This window comes from Schistocerca piceifrons, unplaced genomic scaffold (assembly GCF_021461385.2).
Source record: "Schistocerca piceifrons isolate TAMUIC-IGC-003096 unplaced genomic scaffold, iqSchPice1.1 HiC_scaffold_1544, whole genome shotgun sequence".
Lineage (NCBI taxonomy): Eukaryota > Metazoa > Arthropoda > Insecta > Orthoptera > Acrididae > Schistocerca > Schistocerca piceifrons.
This window is the reverse complement of record NW_025727396.1, coordinates 12,894,678-12,920,084: the sequence shown is the minus strand read 5'-3', so window position 1 is coordinate 12,920,084 and position 25,407 is coordinate 12,894,678.

The window sequence follows — 25,407 nt, the reverse complement described above, 5'->3', positions numbered from 1 at the left end:
GCTACACTCCATGTTTACCGTATCCCTTGGACCTCCTTATTGACGATGAAACACAGAAATTGCACCGGAATTAAATACACAAGGCACAATGCATACTGAAGTACAAGAAGACTGACTATTCTTACAGTCTATGCTTTGAACCATTCCCGTGACACTAGTTACAGATTCCGATGCTTCACTCTAGGTTTACTGTATCCCTTAGACGTTCTTATTGACGATGAAACACAGAAACTGCATCTGAATTAAATAGAAAAGGCACAATGCCGACTTAAGTACAAGAAGACTGTCCCATCTTATTGACTATGTTTTGAAACATTCCTGTGACACTAGTTATAGATTCCGATGCTTCACTTCAGGTTTACTGTATCCCTTGGACTTTCTTATTGACGATGAAGCACAGAAATTGCATCGAAATTAAATAGAAAAGGCACAATACCGACTTCAGTACAAGAAGACTGACTCTTCCTACTGTCTATGTTTTGAACCATTCCTTTGACACTAGTTATAGATTCCGATGCTTCACTACAGGTTTACTGTATCCCTCCGACCTTCTTAATGACAATGAAACGCAGAAATTGCATCGGAATTAAATAAAAAGGAACAATGCCGGCTTACGAACAAGAAGACGGGCTCTTCTTACCGTCTATGTTTTGAACCTTTCCTGTGAGTGCAGTTTTAGATTACGATTCTTCACTTCAGGTTTACTGTATCCCTTGGACCATCTTATTGACGATGAAATAGAAAAATTGCTTCGGAATTAAATACAAAAGGCACAATGCCGACTTAAGAACAAGAAGACTGACTCTTCTTACTGACCATGATTTGAACCATTCCTGTGACACTAGTTATAGATTCCGATGCTTCACTTCCGGTTTACTGTATCCCTTGGACTTTCTTATTGACGATGAAACACAGAATTTGAATCGGAATTTATTACAAAAGGCACAATGCCGACTTAAGTACAAGAAGACTGACTCTTCTAAATGACTACGTTTTGAACCATTCCTGTGACACTACTTATAGATTCAGATGCTTCACTCCCGGTTTACTGTATTCCTTGGACCTTTTTATTGACGATGAAACACAGAAATTGCATCGGAATTAAATACAAAAGGCACAATGCCGACTTAAGTACAAGAGGACTGACTCTTGATCCTGACTATGTTTTGAACCATTCCTGTGACACTAGTTATAGATTCCGATGCTTCACTCCGGGTTTACTGTATCCCTTGGACATCCTTCTTGACGATGAAACACAGAAATTACATCGGAATTAAATACAAATGGCACAATGCCGACTTAAGTACAAGAATACTGACTCTTCTTTCTTTCTATGCATTGAACCATTCCTGTGACACTAGTTATACATTCCGATGCTTCAAGCCAGGTTTACTGTATACCTTGGACCTTCCTGTTGACGGTGAAACACAGTAATTGCATCGGAATTAAATACAAAAGGCACAATGCCGACTTAAGTACAAGAAGACTGATTCTTCTTACCGACTATGTTTTGATTCATTCCTGTGACACTAGTTATAGATTCCGATGCTTCACTCCAGGTTTACTGTATCCCATTGACCTTCTTATTGACGATGAAACACAGAAATTGCATCGGAATTAAATACAAAAGGCACAATGCCGACTTAAGTACAAGAAGACTGACTCTTCTTACTGACTATGCTTTGAACCATTCCTGTGTCACTAGTTATAGATTCCGATGCTTCACTCCCGGTTTACTTTCTCCCTTGGACGTTCTTATTGACGATGAAACACAGAAATTGCATCGGAATTAAATACAAAAGGCACAATGCCGACTTAAGTAAAAGAAGGCTGACTCTTCTTACTGACTATGCTTTAAACCATTCCTGTGACACTAGTTATAGATTCCGATGCTTCACTCCAGGTTTACCGGATCCCTTGGACGTCCTTATTGACGATGAAAGACAGAAATTGCATCGGAATTAAATACAAAAGGCACAATGCATACTTAAGTACAAGAAGACTGACTCTTCTTACTGTCTATGCTTTGAACCATTCCCGTGACACTAGTTATAGATTCCGATGCTTCACTCCTGGTTTACTGTATCCCTTGGACCGTCTTATTGACGATGAAACACAGAAATTGCATCGGAATTAAATAGAAGAGGCACAATGCCGACTTAAGTACAAGAAGACTGACTCTTCTTACTGACTATGTTTTGAAAAATTCCTGTGACACTAGTTATGGATTCCGATGCCTCACTTCAGGTTTACTGTATCCCTTGGACTTTCTTATTGACGATGAAGAACAGAAATTGCATCGGAATTAAATAGAAAAGGCACAATGCCGACATAAGTACAAGAAGACTTTCTCTTCTTACTGTCCTTGTTTTGAACCATTAATGTAACACTAGTTATAGATTCTGATGCCTCACTCCAGGTTTTCTGTATCCCTTGGACCTTCTCATTGACGTTGAAACACAGAAATTGCATCAGAATTAAATACAAAAGGCAAAATGCCATCTTAAGTACAAGAAGACTGACTCTTCTTACTGACTATGTTTTGAACCATTTCTGTGACACTAGTTATAGATTTTGAAGCTGCACTCCAGGTTTACTGTATCCCTTGGACCTTCGTATAGACGATGAAACACAGAAATTGCATCGGAATTAAATAAAAAAGACACAATGCCGACTTAAGTACAGGAAGACTGACTCTTGTTACTGACTATGTTTTGAACCATTCCTGTGACAGTAGTTATTGATTCCGATGCTTCACTTCAGGTTTACTGTATCCCTTGGACTTTCTTATTGACGATGAATCACAGAAATTGCATTGGAATTAAATAGAAAAGACACAATCCCGGCTTAAGTACAAGAAGATTGACTCTTCCTGCTGTCTATGATTTGAACCTTTCCTGTGATACTAGTTATAGATTCCGATGTTTCACTTCAGGTTTACTGTATCCCTCTTACCTTCTTATTGACGATGAAAGACTGAAATTGCATCGGAATTAAATACAAAAAGCACAATGCCGACTTAAGTACAGGAAGACTAACTCTTCCAACTGTCTAAGTATTGAATCATTCCTGTGACGCTAGTTATAGATTCCGATACTTCACTTCAGGTTTACTGTATCCCTCTTACCTATTTATTGACAATAAGACACAGATATTGCATCGGAATTAAATACAAAAAGCACAATGCCGAGTTAAGTACAAGAAAACTGACTCTTACTACTGTCTATGTTTTGACCCATTCCTGTGATGCTAGTTATAGATTCCGATGCTTCACTTCAGGTTTACTGTATCCCTTGGACCTTCTTATTGACGATTAAAGCCATAAATTGCATCGGATTTAAATACAAAAGGCACAATTCCGACTTGAGTACAAGAAGACTGACTCTTCTTACTGACTATGTTTGAACTATTCCTGTGACAGTAGATATAGATTCCGATGCTTAACTTCATGTTTACTGTATCCCTCTGACCTTCTTATTGACGATGAAACTCAGAAATTGCACCGGAATTAAATACAAAAGGCACAATGCCGACTTAAGTACAAGAATACTGACTCTTCTTACTGTCTATGTTTTGAACCATCCCTGTGACACTAATTATAGATTCCGATGCTTCACTCCAGGTTTACTGTATCCCTTGGAACTTCTTATTGTCGATGAAACACAGACATTGCTTCGGAATTAAATACAAAAGGTACAATGCCGATTTAAGTGCAAGAAGACTGACTCTTCTTACAGACTATGCTTTTAACCATCCCTGTGACACTAGTTATAGATTCCGATGTTTCACTTCAGGTTTACTGTATCCCTTGGACCTTCTTATTGACGATGAAACACAGAAATTGGATCGGAATTAAATAAAAAGGCACAATTCCGAATTAAGTACAACAAGACTGACTCTTTCTACTGTCTATGTTTTGAACCATTCCTGTGACACTAGTTATAGATTCCGATGCTTCACTTCGGGTTTACTGTGTCACTTTGACCTTCTTATTGACGATGGAACACAGAAATTGAGTCGGAATTAAATACAAAAGGCACAATGCCAAATTAAGTACAAGAATACAGACTCTTCTTTCTGTCTATGTTTTGAACCATTCCTGTGACACTAGTTATAGATTCCGATGCTTCACTTCAGGTTTATTGTATCCCTTGGACTCTCTTATTGACGATGAAGCACAGAAATTGCATCGGAAATAAATAGAAAAGGCACAATGCCGACTTAAGTACAAGAAGACAGACTCTTCCTACTGTCTATGTTTTGAACCATTCCTGTGACACTAGTTATAGATTCCGATGCTTCACTTCAGGTTTACTGTATCCCTTGGACCTTCTTATTGACGATGAGATACAGAAATTGAGTAGGAATTAAATACTAAAGGAACAATGCCGACTTAAGTACAAGAAGACTGATTCTTCTTACTGTCTATGTTTAGAACCATTCCTGTGTCACTTGTTATAGATTCCGATGATTCACTCCTGGTTTACGGTATACCTTGGACCTTGTTATTGACGATGAAACACAGAAAATGCATCGGAATTAAATACAAACGGCACAATGCCGACTTAAGTACAAGAAGACTGACTCTTCTTACTGACTGCTTTTAACCATTCCTGTGACACTTGTTATGGATTCCGATGCTTAACGTCAGGTTTGCTGTATCCCTCTGACCTACTTATTGATGATGAAACACAGAAATTGCATCGGAAATAATTCAAAAGGCACAATGCCGACTTAAGTACATGAATACTGACTCTTCTTACTGTCTATGTTTTGAACCATTCCTGTGACACTAGTTATAGATTCCGATGCTTCACTTCAGGTTTACTGTATCCCTTGGACTTTCTTTTGACGATGAAGCACAGAAATTGCATCGAAATTAAATAGAAATGCACAATACCGACTTAAGAACAAGAAGACTGACTCTTCCTACTGTCTATGTTTTGAACCATTCCTTTGACACTAGTTATAGATTCCGATGCTTCACTACAGGTTTACTGTATCCCTCCGACCTTCTTAATGACGATGAAACGCAGAAATTGCATCGGAATTAAATAAAAAGGAACAATGCCGGCTTACGAACAAGAAGACGGGCTCTTCTTACCGTCAATGTTTTGAACCTTTCCTGTGAGTGCAGTTTTAGATTACGATGCTTCACTTCAGGTTTACTGTATCCCTTGGACCATCTTATTGACGATGAAATAGAAAAATTGCTTCGGAATTAAATACAAAAGGCACAATGCCGACTTAAGAACAAGAAGACTGACTCTTCTTACTGACCATGATTTGAACAATTCCTGTGACACTAGTTATAGATTCCGATGCTTCACTTCAGGTTTACTGTATCCCTTGGACTTTCTTATTGACGATGAAACACAGAATTTGCATCGGAATTTATTACAAAAGGCACAATGCCGACTTAAGTACAAGAAGACTGACTCTTCTTACTGACTACGTTTTGAACCATTCCTGTGACACTAGTTATAGATTTAGATGCTTCACTCCCGGTTTACTGTATTCCTTGGACCTTTTTATTGACGATGAAACACAGAAATTGCATCGGAATTAAATACAAAAGGCACAATGCCGGCTTAAGTACAAGAGGACTGACTCTTGATACTGACTATGTTTTGAACCATTCCTGTGACACTAGTTATAGATTCCGATGCTTCACTCCGGGTTTACTGTATCCCTTGGACATACTTATTGACGATGAAACACAGAAATTACATCGGAATTAAATACAAATGGCACAATGCCGACTTAAGTACAAGAATACTGACTCTTCTTCCTTTCTATGCATTGAACCATTCGTGTGACACTAGTTATAGATTCCGATGCTTCAAGCCAGGTTTACTGTATCCCTTGGACCTTCTTGTTGACGATGAAACACAGTAATTGCATCGGAATTAAATACAAAAGGCACAATGCCGACTTAAGTACAAGAAGACTGATTCTTCTTACCGACTATGTTTTGATTCATTCCTGTGACACTAGTTATAGATTCCGATGCTTCACTCCAGGTTTACTGTATCCCATTGACCTTCTTATTGACGATGAAACACAGAAATTGCAATCGAATTAAATACAAAAGGCACAATGCCGACTTAAGTACAAGAAGACTGACTCTTCTTACTGACTATGCTTTGAACCATTCCTGTGTCACTAGTTATTGATTCCGATGCTTCACTCCCGGTTTACTGTCTCCCTTGGACCTTCTTATTGACGATGAGACACAGAAATTGCATTGGAATTAAATACAAAAGGCACAATGCCGACTTAAGTAAAAGAAGGCTGACTCTTCTTACTGACTATGTTTTAAACCATTCCTGTGACACTAGTTATAGATTCCGATGCTTCACTCCAGGTTTACCGTATCCCTTGGACCTCCTTATTGACGATGAAACACAGAAATTGCATCGGAATTAAATACAAAAGGCACAATGCATACTTAAGTACAAGAAGACTGACTCTTCTTACTGTCTATGCTTTGAACCATTCCCGTGACGCTAGTTATAGATTCCGATGCTTCACTCCTGGTTTACTGTATCCCTTGGACCGTCTTATTGACGATGAAACACAGAAATTGCATCGGAATTAAATAGAAAAGGCACAATGCCGACTTAAGTACAATAAGACTGACTCTTCGTACTGACTATGTTTTGAAAAATTCCTGTGACACGAGTTATGGATTCCGATGCCTCACTTCAGGTTTACTGTATCCCTTGGACTTTCTTATTGACGATGAAGAACAGAAATTGCATCGGAATTAAATAGAAAAGGCACAATGCCGACATAAGTACATGAAGACTTTCTCTTCTTACTGTCCTTGTTTTGAACCATTAATGTGACACTAGTTATAGATTCTGATGCCTCACTCCAGGTTTTCTGTATCCCTTGGACCTTCTCATTGACGTTGAAACACAGAAATTGCATCAGAATTAAATACAAAAGGCAAAATGCCGGCTTAAGTACAAGAAGACTGACTCTTCTTACTGACTACGTTTTGAACCATTTTTGTGACACTAGTTATAGATTCCGAAGCTGCACTCCAGGTTTACTGTATCCCTTGGACCTTCGTATAGACGATGAAACACAGAAATTGCATCGAAATTAAATAAAAAAGACACAATGCCGACTTAAGTACAGGAAGACTGACTCTTGTTACTGACTATGTTTTGAACCATTCCTGTGACAGTAGTTATTGATTCAGATGCTTCACTTCAGGTTTACTGTATCCCTTGGACTTTCTTATTGACGATGAAACACAGAAATTGCATTGGAATTAAATAGAAAAGACACAATCCCGGCTTAAGTACAAGAAGACTGACTCTTCCTGCTGTCTATGATTTGAACCTTTCCTGTGACACTAGTTATAGATTCCGATGCTTCACTTCAGGTTTACTGTATCCCTCTTACCTTCTTATTGACGATGAAAGACTGAAATTGCATCGGAATTAAATACAAAAAGCACAATGCCGACTTAGGTACAGGAAGACTAACTCTTCCAACTGTCTAAGTATTGAATCATTCCTGTGATGCTAGTTATAGATTCCGATACTTCACTTCAGGTTTACTGTATCCCTCTTACCTTTTTATTGACAATGAAACACAGATATTGCATCGGAATTAAATACAAAATGCACAATGCCGAGTTAAGTACAAGAAAACTGACTCTTACTACTGTCTATGTTTTGACCCATTCCTGTGACGCTAGTTATAGATTCCGATGCTTCACTTCAGGTTTACTGTATCCCTTGGACCTTCTTATTGACGATTAAAGCCATAAATTGCATCGGATTTAAATACAAAAGGCACAATTCCGACTTGAGTACAAGAAGACTGACTCTACTTACTGACTATGTTTGAACTATTCCTGTGACAGTAGTTATAGATTCCGATGCTTAACTTCATGTTTACAGTATCCCTCTGACCTTCTTATTGACGATGAAACTCAGAAATTGCACCGGAATTAAATACAAAAGGCACAATGCCGACTTAAGTACAAGAATACTGACTCTTCTTACTGTCTATGTTTTGAACCATCCCTGTGACACTAATTAAAGATTCCGATGCTTCACTCCAGGTTTACTGTATCCTTTGGAACTTCTTAATGTCGATGAAACACAGACATTGCATCGGAATTAAATTCAAAAGGTACAATGCCGATTTAAGTGCAAGAAGACTGACTCTTCTTACAGACTATGCTTTTAACCATCCCTGTGACACTAGTTATAGATTCCGATGTTTCACTTCAGGTTTACTGTATCCCTTGGACCTTCTTATTGACGATGAAACACAGAAATTGGATCGGAATTAAATAAAAAGACACAATGCCGAATTAAGTACAACAAGACTGACTCTTTCTACTGTCTATGCTTTTAACCATCCCTGTGACACTAGTTATAGATTCCGATGTTTCACTTCAGGTTTACTGTATCCGTTGGACTATCTTATTGACGATGAAGCACAGAAATTGCATCGGAAATAAATAGAAAAGGCACAATGCCGACTTAAGTACAAGAAGACAGACTCTTCCTACTGTCTATGTTTTGAACCATTCCTGTGACACTAGTTATAGATTCCGATGCTTCACTTCAGGTTTACTGTATCCCTTGGACCTTCTTATTGACGATGAGATACAGAAATTGAGTAGGAATTAAATACTAAAGGAACAATGCCGACTTAAGTACAAGAAGACTGATTCTTCTTACTGTCTATGTTTTGAACCATTCCTGTGTCACTAGTTATAGATTCCGATGCTTCACTCCTGGTTTACGGTATACCTTGGACCTTGTTATTGACGATGAAACACAGAAAATGCATCGGAATTAAATACAAACGGCACAATGCCGACTTAAGTACAAGAAGACTGACTCTTCTTACTGACTGCTTTTAACCATTCCTGTGACACTTGTTATTGATTCCGATGCTTAACTTCATGTTTGCTGTATCCCTCTGACCTACTTATTGATGATGAAACACAGAAATTGCATCGGAAATAATTCAAAAGGCACAATGCCGACTTAAGTACAAGAATACTGACTCTTCTTACTGTCTATGTTTTGAACCATTCCTGTGACACTAGTTATAGATTCTGATGCTTCACTTCCGGTTTACTGTATCTCTCTTACTTTCTTATTGACGATGAAACACAGAAATTGCATCGGAATTTAATACAAAAAGCACAATACCGACTTAATTACAAGAAGACTGACTCTTCCTACTGTCTATGTCTTTGAACCATTCCTGTGACACTAGTTATAGATTCCGATGCTGCACTCCAGGTTTACTGTATCCCTTGGACCTTCTTATTGACGATAAAACACAGATATTGCATCGGAATTAGATACAATAGGCACAATGGCGACTTAAGTACAAGAAGAATGACTTTTCTAACTGTCTATTATTTGAACCAGTCATGTGACACTAGATATAGATTCCGATGCTTCACTCCAGGTTTACTGTATCCCTTGGACCTTCGTATAGACGATGAAGCACAGAAATTGCATCGGAATTAAATAAAAAAGGCACAATGCCGACTTAAGTACAGGAAGACTGACTCTTCTTACTGACTATGTTCGAACTATTCCTGTGACAGTAGTTATAGATTCCGATGCTTAACTTCAGGTTTACTGTATCCCTCTGACCTTCTTATTGACGATGAAACTCAGAAATTGCACCGGAATTAAATACAAAAGGCTCAATGCCGACTTAAGTACAAGAATACTGACTCTTCTTACTGTCTATGTTTTGAACCATCCCTGTGACACTAATTATAGATTCCGATGCTTCACTCCAGGTTTACTTTATCCCTTGGAGCTTCTTATTGTCGATGAAACACAGACATTGCATCGGAATTAAATACAAAAGGTACAATGCCGATTTAAGTGCAAGAAGACACACTCTTCTTACTGACTATGTTTTAACCATCCCTGTGACACTAGTTATAGATTCCGATGCTTCACTTCAGGTTTACTGTATCTCTTGTACCTTCTTATTGACGATGAAACACAGACATTGCATCGGAATTAAATATAAAAGGTACAATGCCGACTTAAGTACAAGAGGACTGACTCTTCTTACTGACTATGCTTTGAACCACTCCTGTGACAGTAGTTATAGATTCCGATGCTTCACTTCAGGTTTACTGTATCCCTCAGACCTTCTTATTGACGATGAAACACAGAAATTGCATCGGAATTAAATACAAAAGGCACAATGCCGACTTAAGTACAAGAATACTGACTCATCTTACCATCTATGTTTTGGACCATCGCTGGGACACTAGTTATAGATTACGATGCTTCACTCCAGGTTTACTGTATCCCGTGGACCTTCTTATTGACGATGAAACACAGAAATTGTATCGGAATTAAATACAAAAGGCACAATGCCGACTTAAGTACAAGAAGACTGAATCTTCCTACTGTCTATGTTTGAACCATTCCTGTGACACTAGTTATAGATTCCGATGCTTCACTCCCGGTTTACTGTATCCCTTGGACATTCTTATTGACGATGAAACACAGAAATTGCATCGGATTTAAATAGGAAAGGCACAATGCAGACTTAAGTACAAGAAGACTGCCTCTTCCTACTGCCTATGTTTTGAACCATTCCTGTGACACTAGTTATAGATTCCGATGCTTCACTTGAGGTTTACTGTATCCCTCTGACCTTCTTATTGACCATTAAACACAGAAATTGCATCGGAATTAAATAGAAAAGGCACAATGCTGAATTAATTACAAGAAGACTGACTCTTCTTACTGTCTATATTTTGAACCATTCATGTGACACTAGTTATGGATTCCGATGCTTCAGTCCAGGTTTACTGTATCCCTTGGACCTTCTTATTGACGATGACACACAGAAATTGCATCGGAATTACATACAAAAGGCACAATGCCGACTTAAGTACAAGAAGACTGACTCTTCTTACTGACTATGTTTTGAACCATTCCTGTGCCACTAGTTATAGATTCTGATGCTTCACTTCAGGTTTACTGCATCCCTTGGACCTTCTTATTGACGATGAAACACAGAAATTGCATCGGAATTAAATAAAAAATGCACAATGCCGACTTAAGTACAAGATGATTGACTCTTCATACTGTCTTTGTTTTGAACCATTCCTGTGACACTAGTTACAGATTCCGATGCTTCACTCCAGGTTTACTGTATCCCTTGGACCTTCTTATTGACGATGAAACACAGAAATTGCATCGGAATTAAATACAAAAGGCACAATGCCGACTTAAGTACAAGAATACTAACTCTTCTTACTGGCTATGTTTTGAACCATCGCTGAGACACTAGTTATAGATTCCGATGCTTCACTCCAGGTTTACTGTTTTCTTTGGACCTTCTTACTGACGATGAAACACAGAAATTGCATCGGAATTAAATACAAAAGGCACAATGGCGATTTAAGTAAAAAAATACTGACTCTTCTTACTGTCTATGATTTGAACCATCCCTGTGACACTAGTTATAGATTCCGATGCTTCACTCCAGGTCCACTGTAACCCTTGGACCTTCTTATTGACGATGAAACACAGACATTGCATCGGGATTAAATACAAAAGGTACAATGCCGACTTAAGTACAAGGAAACTGACTGTTCTTACTGACTATGCTTTGAACCATTCCTGTGACACTAGTTATAGATTCCGATGATTCACCCCACGATTACTGTATGCCTTGGACCTTCCTATTGACGATAAAACACAGAAATTGCACCGGAATTAAATACAAAAGGCACAATGCCGACTTAAGTACAAGAAGACTGACTCTTCTTACTGTCTATGTTTTGAACCATTCTTGTGACACTAGTTATAGATTCCGATGCTTCACTCCTGGTTTACTGTATCCTTTGGACCTACTTAGTGACGATGAAACACAGAAATTGCCTCGGAATTAAATACAAAAGGCACAATGATGACTTAAGTACAAGATGATTGACTCTTCTTACTGTCTTTGTTTTGAACCATTCCTGTCACACTAGTTACAGATTCCGATGCTTCACTCCAGGTTTACTGTATCTCTTGGACGTTCTTATTGACGATGAAACACAGAAATTGCATCGGAATTAAATACAAAAGGCACAATGCCGACTTAAGTACAAGAAGACTGACTCTTCTTACAGTCTTTGTTTTGAACCATTCCTGTGCCACTAGTTATAGATTCCGATGCTTCACTCCAGGTTTAATGTATCCCTTGGATCTTCTTATTGACCCTGTAACACAGACATGGCATCGGAATTAAATACAAAAGGCACAATGCCGGCTTAAGTACAAGAAGACTGACCCTTCTAACTGACTATGTTTGAATCATTCCTGTGACACTAGTTATAGATTCCGATGCTTCACTTCAGGTTTACTGTATCCCTTGGACTTTCGTATTGACGATGAAGCACAGAAATTGCATCGGAATTAAATAGAAAAGGCACAATGCCGACTTAAGTACAAGAATACTGACTCTTCCTACTGTCTATGGTTTGAACCATTCCTGTGACACTAGTTATAAATTCCGATGCTTCACTTCAGGTTTACTGTATCCCTCTGACCTTCTTATTGACGACGAAACACAGACATTGCATCGGAAATAAATACAAAAGGCACAATGCCGACTTATGTACAAGAAGACTGACTCTTCCCACTGTCTATGTTTTGAACCATTCATGTGACACTAGTTATAGATTCCGATGCTTCACTTCGGGTTTACTGTATCCCTTGGACATTCTTAGTGACGATGAAACACAGAAATTGCCTCGGAATTAAATACAAAGGGCACAATGATGACTTAAGTACAAGATGATTGACTCTTCTTACTGTCTTTGTTTTGAATCATTCCTGTGACACTAGTTACAGATTCCGATGCTTCACTCCAGGTTTACTGTATCCAGATGACCTTCTTATTGACGAGGAAACACAGAAATTGCATCGGAATTAAATACAAAAGGCACAATGCCGACTGAAGTACAAGAATACTGACTCTTCTTACTGTCTATGTTTTGAACCATCCCTGTGAGACTAGTTATAGATTCCGATGCTTCTCTCCAGGTTTTCTGTATCACTTGGACCTTCTTATTGACGATGAAAAACAGAAATTGTATCGGAATGAAATACAAAAGGCATAATGTCGACTTAAGTACAAGAAGATTGACTCTTCATACTGATTATGTTTTGAACCATTCCTGTGACACTAGTTATAGATTCCAATGCTTCACTTCAGGTTTACTGTATCCCTTGGACCTTCTTATTGACGATGAAACACAGATATTGCATCGGAATTAAATAGAAAAGGCACAATGCCGACTTAAGTACAAGAAGACTGACTCTTCCTACTGTCTATGATTTGAACCATTCCTGTGACACTAGTTCTTGATATCGATGCTCACTACAGGTTTACTGTATCCCTCTGACCTTCTTACTGACGATGAAACACAGAAATTGCACCGGAATTAAAAACAAAAGACACAATACCGACTTAAGTAAGGGAAGACTGACTCTTCTTACTGACTATGATTTGAACCATACCTGTGACAATAGTTATAGATTCCGATGCTTCACTCCAGGTTTACTGTATCCCTTGGACGTCCTTATTGACGATGAAACACAGAAATTGCATTGGAATCAAATACAAAAGGCACAATGCCGACTTAAGTACAAGAAGACATACTCTTCTTACTGTCTATGCTTTGAACCATTCCTGTGACACTAGTTATAGATTCCGATGCTTCACTCTTGGTTTACTGTATCCCTTGGACCTTCTTATTGGCGATAAAACACAGAAATTGCATCGGAATCAAATAGAAAAGGCACAATGCCGGCTTAAGTACAAGAAGACTGACCCTTCTTACTGACTATGTTTGAATCATTCCTGTGAAACTAGTTATAGATTCCGATGCTTCACATCAGGTTTACTGTATCCCTTGGACTTTCGTATTGACGATGAAGCACAGAAATTGCATCGGAATTCAATAGAAAAGGCACAATGCCGACTTAAGTACAAGAATACTGACTCTTCCTACTGTCTATGGTTTGAACCATTCCTGTGACACTAGTTATAAATTCCGATGCTTCACTTCAGGTTTTCTGTATCCCTCTGACCTTCTTATTGACGACGAAACACAGAAATTGCATCGGAAATAAATACAAAAGGCACAATGCCGACTTATGTACAACAAGACTGACCCTTCCCACTGTCTATGTTTTGAACCATTCATGTGACACTAGTTATAGATTCCGATGCTTCACTTCGGGTTTACTGTATCCCGTGGACCTGCTTAGTGACGATGAAACACAGAAATTGCCTCGGAATTAAATACAAAGGGCACAATGATGACTTAAGTACAAGATGATTGACTCTTCTTACTGTCTTTGCTTTGAACCATTCCTGTGACACTAGTTACAGATTCCGATGCAGCACTCCAGGTTTACTGTATCCAGATGACCTTCTTATTGGCGATAAAACACAGAAATTGCATCGGAATCAAATACAAAAGGCACAATGCCGACTTAAGTACAAGAAGACTGACTTTTCTTACTGTCTATGTTTGAAGCATTCCTGTGACACTAGTTATAGATTCCGATGCTTCACTCCAGGTTTACTGTATCCCTTGGACCTTCTTAACGACGATGGAACACAGAAATTGCACCGGAATTAAATACAAAAGGCACAATGCCGACTTAAGTACAAGAAGACTGACTCTTCTTACTGTCTATGTTTTTAACCATTCCTGTGACACTAGTTATAGATTCCGATGCTTCACTTCAGGTTTACTGTATCCCTTGGACCTTCTTAATGACGATGATACACAGAAATTGACTCGGAATTAAATAAAAAACGCACAATGCTGACTTAAGTACAAGAAGACTGACTCTTCTTACTGACTATGTTTTGAACCATTACTGTGACAATAGTTATAGATTCCGATGCTTCACTTCAGGTTTACTGTATCCCTCTGACCTTCTTATTGACGATGAAACACATATAATGCATCGGAAATAAATACACAAGGCACAATTCCGACTTAAGTACAAGATGACTGACTCATATTACTTTGTTTGTTTTGAACCATTCCTGTGACACTAGTTATAGATTCCGATGCTTCACTTCAGGCTTACTGTATCCCTTGGACTTTCGTATTGACTATGAAGCACAGAAATTGCATCGGAATTAAATAGAAAAGGCACAATGCCGACTTAAGTACAAGAAGGCTGACTCTTCTTACTGACTATGTTTGAACCATTCCTGTACCACTAGTTATAGATCCTGATGCTTCACTTCAGGTTTACTGTATCCCTTGGACTTTCTTGTTGACGATGAAACACCGAAATTGCATCGGAATTAAATACAAAAGGCACAATGCCGACTTAAGTACAAGAACTATGACTCTTCTTACTGACAATGTTTTGAACCATTCCTGTGACACTTGTTATAGATTCCGATGCTTCACTTCAGAATTACTGTATCCCTCTGACCTTCCTATTGACGATGAAACACAGGAATTGCATTGGAATTAAATACTAAAGGCACAATGCCGAATTAAGTACAAGAAGACTGACTCTTCTAACTGTCGATGATTTTAACCATTCCTGTGACACTAGATATATATTCCAATGCTACACTCCAGGTTTACTGTATCCCTTGGACCTTCTTATTGACGATGAAAGACAGAAATTGCATCGGAATTAAATAAAAAAGGCACAATGACGACTTAATAACAAGAAGACTGACTCTTCTTACTGTCTACGCTTTTAACCATTGCTGTGACACTAGTTATAGATTCCGATGCTTCACTGCAGGTTTACTATACACCTTGGACCTTCTTAGTGACGATGAAATACAGAAATTGCTTCGGAATTAAATAGAAAAGGCACAATGCCGACTTAGGTACAAGAAGACTGACTCTTCCTACTGTCTATGTTTTGAACCATTCCTGTGACACTAGTTATAGCTTCCGATGCTTCACTTGAGGTTTACTGTATCCCTCTGACCTTCTTATTGACGAGGAAACACAGAAATTGCATCGGCATTAAATACAAAAGGCACAATGCCGACTTAAGTACAATAAGACTGACTCTTCCACTGTCTATGATTTGAACCATTCCTGTGACACCAGTTACAGATTCCGAAGCTTCACTTCAGGTTTACTGTATCCCTTGGACCTTCTTATTGACGATGAAACACAGAAATTGCATCGGAATTAAATACAAAAGGCACAATGCCGACTTAAGTTCAAGAAGACTGACTTATCTCACTGACTATGTTTTGAACCATTCCTGTGACTCTAGTTATAGAATCCGATGCTTCACTTCCGGTTTACTGTATCCCTTGGACCTTCTTAGTGACAATGAAACACAGAAACTGCCTCGGAATTAAATACAAAAGGGACAATGATGACTTAAGTACAAGATGATTGACTCTTCTTACTGTCTTTGTTTTGAACCATTCCTGTGACACTAGTTACAGATTCCGATGCTTCACTCCAGGTTTACTGTAACCAGATGACCTTCTTATTGACGATGAAACACAGGAATTGCATCGGAATTAAATACAAAAGGCCCAATGCCGACTTATGTACAACAAGACTGACTCTTCCCACTGTCTATGTTTTGAACCATTCATGTGACACTGCTCATAGATTCCGATGCTTCACTCCAGGTTTACTGTATCCCTTGGACCTTCTTACTGACGATGAAACACAGAAATTGCATCGGAATTAAATATAAAAGGCACAATGCCGACTTATGTACAACAAGACTAACTCTTCCCACTGTCTATGTTTTGAACCATTCATGTGACACTAGTTATAGATTCCGATGCTTCACTTCCGGTTTACTGTATCCCTTGGACCTTCTTAGTGACGATGAAACACAGAAACTGCCTCGGAATTAAATACAAAAGGCACAATGATGACTTAAGTACAAGATGATTGACTCTTCTTACTGACAATGTTTTGAACCATTCCTGCGACACTAGTTATAGATTCCGTTGCTTCACTCCAGGTTTACTGTATCCCTTGGACCTTCCTAACGACGATGGAACACAGAAATTGCACCGGAATTAAATACAAAAGGCAAAAAGCCGACTTAAGTACAAGAAGACTGACTCTTCTTACTGTCTATGTTTTGATCCATTCCTGTGACACTAGTTATAGATTCCCATGCTTAACTTCAGGTTTACTGTATCCCTAGGACCTTCTTAATGAAGATGAATCACAGAAATTGCCTCGGAATTAAATAAAATACGCACAATGCTGACTTAAGTACAAGAAGACTGACTCTTCTTACTGACTATGTTTTGAACCATTCCTGTGACACTAGTTATAGATTCCGATGCTTCACTTCAGGTTTACTGTATCCCTCTGACCTTCTTATTGACGATGAAACACAGATACTGCATCGGAATTAAATACACAAGGCACAATTCCGACTTAAGTACAACATGAGTGACTCTTCTTACTGTCATTGTTTTGAACCATTCCTGTGATACTAGTTATAGAGTCCGTTGCTTCACTCCACGTTTACTGTATCGATTGCCCTTCTTATTGACGATGAAACACAGTTATTGTATCGGAATAAAATACAAAAGGCACAATGCCGACTTAAGTACTAGAAGACTGACTGTTCTCCCTGACTATGTTTTGAACCATTCCTGTGACACTAGTTATAGATTCCCGTGCTTCACTCGAGATTTACTGTATCCCTTGGACCTTCTTACTGACGATGGAACACAGAAATTGCATCGGAAATTAATACAAAAGGCACAATGCCGACTTAAGTACAAGAAGACTGATACTTCTTACTGACTATGCTTTGAACCATTCCTGTGACACTAGTTATAGATTCCGATGCTTCACTCCCGGTTTACTGTATCCCTTGGACCTTCTTATTGACGGTGAAACACAGAAATTGCATCGGAATTAAATACAAAAGGCACAATGCCGACTTAAGTACAAGAAGACTGACTCTTCTTACTGACTATGTTTTGAACCATTCCTGTGACACTAGTTATGGATTCCGATGCGTCACTTGAGGTTTACTGTATCCCTCTGACCTTCTTATTGACGATGAAACACAGATATTGCGTCGGAATTAAATACAAAACGCACAATGCCGAATTAAGTACAAGAAGACTTACTCTCCTTACTGTCTATGTTTTGAACCATTCATGTGACTCTAGTTATAGATTCCGATTCTTTACTCCAGGTTTACTGTATCCCTTGGACCTTCTTATTGACGATGAAACGCAGAAATTGCATCGGGATTAAATACAAAAGGCACTATGCCGACTTAAGTACAAGATGACTGACTCTTCTTACTGACTATGTTTTGAACCATTCATGTGACACTAGTTATAGATTTCGGTGCTTAACTTCAGGTTTACTCTATCCCTAGGACCTTCTTATTGACGATGAAAGACAGAAATTGCATCGGAATTAAATACAAAAGGCACAATGCCGACTTCAGTACAAGAAGACTGACTCTTCTTGCTGTCTATGATTTGAACAATTCCTGTGACACTAGCAATAGATTCCGATGCTTCACTCTAGGTTTACTGTATCCCTTAGACCTTCTTATTGACGATGAAACCCAGAAATTGCATCGGAATTAAATGAAAAAGGCACAATGCCGACTTAAGTAGAAGAAGACTGACTCATCTTACTGTCTATGTTTTGAACCATTCCTGTGCCACTAGTTACAGATTCCGATGCTTCACTCCAGGTTTACTGTATCCCTTAGACCTTCTTATTGACGATGAAACACAGAAATTGCTTCGGAATTAAATAAAAAAGGCACAATGCCGACTTTAGTACAAGAAGACTGACTCTTCTAACTGACTAAGTTTTGAACCTTTCCTGTGACACTAGGTATAGATTCCGATGCTTCACTTCAGATTTACTGTATACCTCTGACGTTCTTATTGACGATGAAACACGGATATTGCATCGGAAGTAAATGCAAAAGGCACAATTCCGTTTTAAGTACAAGAAGACAGACTCTTCTTACTGTCTATGATTTGAACCATTCCTGTGACACTAGTAAAAGATTCCGATGCTTCACTCTAGGTTTACTGTATCCCTTGGACCTTCTTATTAACGATGAAACACAGAAATTGCATCGGAATTAAATAAAATAGGCACAATGCCGACTTAAGTGCAAGAAGACTGACTCTTCCTACTGTCTATGTCTTGAACCATTCCTGTGACACTAGTTATAGATTCCGATGCTTCACTACAGGTTTACTGTATCCCTCTGACCTTCTTATTGACGATGAAACACAGAAATTGCATCGGAATTAATTACAAAAAGCACAATGCCGACTTAAGTACAAGAAGACTGACTGTTCTTACTGACTATCTTTTGAACCATTCCTGTGACACTAGTTATAGAGTCCGGTGCCTCACTTCAGGTTTACTGTATCCCCTGGTCCTTCTTATTGACGATGAAACACAGAATTTGCATCGGAATTAAATACAAAATGCACAATGCCGACAAAAGTACAAGAATACTGACTCTTCTTACTGTCTATATTTTGAATTATCCCTGTGACACTTGTCATAGATTCCGATGCTTCACTCCAGGTTTACTGTATCCCTTGGACCTTCTAATTGACGATGAAACACCGAAATTGCATCGGAATCAAATACAAAAGGCACAATGCCGACTTTAGTACAAGAAGATTGACTCTTCTTACTGACTATGTTTTGAACCTTTCCTGTGAGACTAGTTATAAGTTCCGATGCTTCACTTCAGATTTACTGTATCCCTCTGACGTCCTTATTGACGATGAAACACAGATATTGCGTCGGAAGTAATCCCAAAAGGCACAATGCCGAATTAAGTACAGGAAGACTGACTCCTCTTGCTGTCTATGATTTGAACCATTCCTGTGACACTAGCAATAGATTCCGATGCTTCACTCTAGGTTTACTGTATCCCTTAGACCTTCTTATTGACGATGAAACACAGAAATTGCATCGGAATTAAATAAAAAAGGCACAATGCCGACTTAAGTAGAAGAAGACTGACTCATCTTACTGTCCATGTTTGAACCATTCCTGTGCCACTAGTTACAGATTCCGATGCTTCACTCCAGGTTTACTGTATCCCTTGGACCTTCTTATTGACGATGAAACACAGCAATTGCGTCGGAATTAAATAGAGAAGGCACTATGTCGACTTAAGTACAAGAAGACTGACTCTTCCAACTTTCTATGTTTTTCCCATTCCTGTGGCACTAGTTATAGATTCCGATGCTTCACTTCAGGTTTACTGTATCCCTCTGACCCTCTTATTGACGATGAAACACAGAAATTGCAACGGAATTAAATACAAAAGGGACAATGCCGACTTAAGTACAAGAAGACTGACTCTTCGTCTGTCTATGTTTTGAACCATTCCTGTGACACTAGTTATAGATTCCGATGCTTCACTCTAGGTTTACTGTATCCCTTGGACCTTCTTATTGACGATGATATACAGAAATTGCATCCGAATTAAATACAAAAGGCACAATGCCGACTTTAGTACAAGAAGACTGACCCATCTTACTGTCTATGTTTTGAACCATTCCTGTGACACTAGTTACAGATTCCGATGCTTCACTACAGGTTTACTGTATCCCTTGGACCTTCCTATTGACGATGAAACACAGCAATTGCGTCGGAATTAAATAGAGAAGGCACAATGTCGTCTTAAGTACAAGAAGACTGACTCTTCCAACTTTCTATGTTTTTACCATTCCTGTGACACTAGTTATAGATTCCTATGCTTCACTTCAGGTTTACTGTATCCCTCTGACCCTCTTATTGACGATGAAACACAGAAATTGCAACGGAATTAAATACAAAAGGGACAATGCCGACTTAAGTACAAGATGACTGACTCTTCGTCTGTCTATGTTTTGAACCATTCCTGTGACACTAGTTATAGATTTCGATGCTTCACTTCAGGTTTACTGTATCCCTTGGACCTTCTTATTGACGATAAAACTCAGAAATTGCATCGGAATTAAATACAAAAGGCACAATGCCGACTTAGTACAAGAAGACTGACTCTTCTTACTGCCTATGTTTTGAACCATTCCTGTGACACTAGTTATAGATTCCGATGCTTCACTCCAGGCTTACTGTATCCCTCTGACCTTCTTATTGACGATGAAACACAGAAATTGCATCGGAATTAAATACAAAAGGCACAATGCCGAGGTAAGTACAAGAAGACTGACTCTTCTTACTGAGTATGTTTTGAACCATTCCTGTGACACTAGTTATAGATTCCGATGCTTCACTAAAGGTTTACTATATCCCTTGGACCTTCTTATTGACGATGAAACACAGAACTTGGGTCGGAGTTAAATAGAAAAGCCACAATGCCGACTTAAGTACAAGAAGACTGACTCTTCCTATTGTGTATGTTTTGAACCATTCCTGTGACACTAGTTATAGATTCCGATGCATCACATCATGTTTACTGCATCCCTCTGACCTTCTTATTGACGATGAAACACAGAAATTGCATCGGAATTAAATAGAAAAAGCACAATGCCGACTTAGGTGCAAGAAGACTGACTCTTCCTACTGTCTATATTTTGAACCATTCCTGTGTCACTAGTCATAGATTCCGATGCTTCACTCCAGGTTTACTTTATCCCTTGGACCACCTTATTGACGATGAAACACAGAAATTGCATCGGAATTAAACACAAAATACTTAAGTACAAGAAGACTGACTCTTCTTACTGACTATGATTTGAACCATTCATGTGACACTAGTTTTAGATTCCGGTGCTTCACTTCAGGTTTACTGTATCCCTCTGACCTTCTAATTGACGATGAAACACTGAAATTGCATCGGAATTGAATACTAAAGGCACAATGCAGAATTAAGTACAAGAAGACTGACTCTTCTTACTGACTATGATTTGAACCATTCATGTGACACTAGTTTTAGATTCCGGTGCTTCACTTCAGGTTTACTGTATCCCTCTGACCTTCTAATTGACGATGAAACACAGAAATTGCATCGTAAATAAATACAAAAGGCACAATGCCGGCTTAAGTACAAGAAGGCTGACTCTTCTTACTGACTTTGTTTTGAACCATTCCTGTGACACTAGTTATAGATTCTGATGCTTCACTTCAGGTATACTGTATCCCTTGGATCGTCTTATTGACGATGAAACACAGAAGTTGCATCGGAATTAAATACAAAAGGCACAATGCCGACTTAAGTGCAAGAGTACTGACTCTTCTTACTGTCTATGTTTTGAACCATCACTGTGACACTAGTTATAGATTCCAATGCTTCACTCCAGGTTTACTGTATCCCTTGGACCTTCTTATTGACGATGAAACACTGAAATTGCATCGGAATTAAATACAAAATGCACAATGCCGACTTTAGTACAAGAAGACTGACTCTTCTTACTGACTATAATTTGATTCATTCCTGTGACACTAGTTATAGATTCCGATGCTTCACTCCCGGTTTACTGTATCCCTTGGACCTTCTTATTAACGATGAAACACAGAAATTGCATCGGAATTAAATACAAATGGCACAATGCCGACTTCTGTACAAGAAGACTGACTCTTCTTACTGACTAAGTTTTGAAACATCCTGAGACACTAGTTATAGATTCCGATGCATCACTTCAGGTTTACTGTATCCCTCTGACCTTCTTATTGACGATGAAACACAGAAATTGCATCGGAATTAAATACAAAAGGCACAATGCCGGATTAAGTACAAGAAGACTGACTTTTCTTACTGTCTATGTTTTGAACCACTTATGTGACACTAGTTATAGATTCCGATGTTTCACTCCAAGTTTACCGTATCCCTTGGACCTTCTTATTGACGATGAAACACAGAAATTGCATCGGAATTAAATACAAAAGGCACAATGCCGACTTAAGTACAAGAATACTGACTCTTCTTGCAGACTATGTTTTGGACCAATCATGTGACACTTGTTATAGATTCCGATGCTTCACTTCAGTTTTACTGTATCCCTTGGACCTTCTTATTGACGATGAAACACAGAAATTGCATCGGAAATAAATACAAAAGGCACAATGCCGACTTAAGTACAAGAAGACTGACTCTTCTTACTGACTATGCTTTGAACAAATCCGGTTACACTAGTTATAGATTCCGATGCTTCACTCCTGGTTTACGGTATCCCTTGGACCTTCTTATTGAAGATGAAACACTGATATTGGATCGGAATTAAATACAAAATGCACAATGCCGACTTTAGTACAAGAAGACTGACTCTTCTTACTGACTATGATTTGAGTCATTCCTGTGACACTAGTTATAGATTCCGATGCTTCACTTCAGGTTTCCTGTACCCCTTGGACCTTCTTATTGACGATGAAGCACAGAAATTGCATCGAAATTAAATACAAATGGGACAATGCCGACTTCTGTACAAGAAGACTGACTCTTCTTACTGACTATGTTTTGAAACATTCCTGTGGTCCTAGTTATAGATTCCGATGCTTCACTTCAGGTTTACTGTATCCCTCTGACCATCTTATTGACGATGAAACACACAAATTGCATCGGAATTAAATACAGAAGGCACAATGCCGGATTAAGTTCAAGAAGACTGACTCTTCTTACTGTCTATGTTATGAACCATTCATGTGACACTAGTTATGGATTTCGATGCTTCAATCCAGGTTTACTGTATTACTTGGATCTTCTTATTGACGATGAAACACAGAAATTGCATCGGAATTAAATACAAACGGCACAACGCCGACTTATGTATACGAAGACTGACTCTTCTTACTGACTATGTTTGTACCATTCCTGTGACACTAGCTATAGACTCTGATGCTTCACTTCAGGTTTACTGTATCCCTTGGTCCTTCTTATTGAAGATGAAACACAGAAATTGCATCGGAATTAAATACAAAAGGCACAATGCCGACTTAAGTACAAGAGTCCTGACTCTTCTTACTGTCTATGTTTTGAACCATCCCTGTGACACTAGTTATAGATTCCGATGTGTCACTCCAGGTTTACTGTATCCCTTGGACCTTCTTATTGACGATGAAACACAGAAATTGCATCGGAATTAAATACAAATAGCACAATGCCGGCTTCTGTACAAGAAGACTGACTCTTCTTACTGACTAAGTTTTGAAACATTCCTGTGACACTAGTTACAGATTCCGATGCTTCACTCTAGGTTTACTGTATCCCTCTGACCTTCTTATTGACGATGAAACACAGAAATTGCATCGGAATTAAATACAAAAGGCACAATGCCGGATTAAGTACAAGAAGACTGACTCTTCTTACTAGCTATGTTTTGAACCATTTATGTGACACTAGTTATAGATTCCGATGTTTCACTCCAAGTTTACTGTATCCCTTGGACCTTCTTATTGACGATGAAACACAGAAATTGCATCGGAATTAAATACAAAATGCACAATGCCGACTTAAGTACAAGAATACTGACTCTTCTTACTGACTATGATTTGATTCATTCCTGTGACACTAGTTATAGATTCCGATGCTTCACTTCAGGTTTCCTGTATCCCTTGGACCTTCTTATTGACGATGAAGCACAGAAATTGCATCGAAATTAAATACAAATGGCACAATGCCGACTTCTGTAGAAGGAGACTGACTCTTCTTACTGACTATGTTTCGAAACATTCCTGTGGTCCTAGATATAGATTCCGATGCTTCACTTCAGGTTTACTGTATCCCTCTGACCTTCTTGTTGACGATGAAACACACAAATAGCATCGGAATTAAATACAGAAGGCACAATGCCGGATTAAGTACAAGAAGACTGACTCTTCTTACTGTCTATGTTATGAACCATTGATGTGACACTAGTTACGGATTTCGATGCTTCACTTTATGTTTACTGTGTTACAGGTTTACTGTATCCCATGGTACTTCTTATTGAAGATGAAACACAAAAATTGCATCGGAATTAAATACAAAAGGCCCAATGCCGACTTAAGTACAAGAGTACTGACTCTTCTTACTGTCTATGTTTGAACAATCCCTGTGACACTAGTTATAGATTCCGATGCTTCACTCCAGGTTTACTGTATCCCTTGGACCTTCTTATTGACGATGAAACACTGAAATTGCATCGGAATTAAATACAAAATGCACAATGCCAACTTTAGTACAAGAAGACTGACTCTTCTTACTGACTAAGTTTTGAAACATTCCTGTGACACTAGTTATAGATTCCGATGCTTCACTTCAGGTTTACTGTATCCCTCTGACCCTCTTATTGACGATGAAACACAGAAATTGCATCGGAACTAAATACAAAAGGCACAATGCCGGATTAAGTACAAGAAGGCTGACTCTTCTTACTGTCTATGTTTTGAACCATTTATGT